Raw genomic sequence first — 272 nt, forward strand, 5'->3', positions numbered from 1 at the left:
ACATAATAGGCACAAGAACATGTGTTAGTCATTGGTGAATTTACGAGCAAATAAAAGCATATGGCAACTAAAGTGAAAATGCCGAGTACAGTGGCGCCTTTAATGGTACTTACTTACTTCGAAGTACTAGTATTAACTACTACTACCTCTGTCCGATTATGAATGCACGTTCTTGAAAATCGAATTTCCGAAAAAGAATGCACATTTTTGTATTAGGATGATTACACCTTATTCGTACGATAACTCTACAAGATCTAAAGCCGCGACGAGGT

Source organism: Aphanomyces astaci, assembly GCF_000520075.1.
Source record: "Aphanomyces astaci strain APO3 unplaced genomic scaffold supercont1.61, whole genome shotgun sequence".
NCBI lineage: Eukaryota > Oomycota > Saprolegniomycetes > Saprolegniales > Verrucalvaceae > Aphanomyces > Aphanomyces astaci.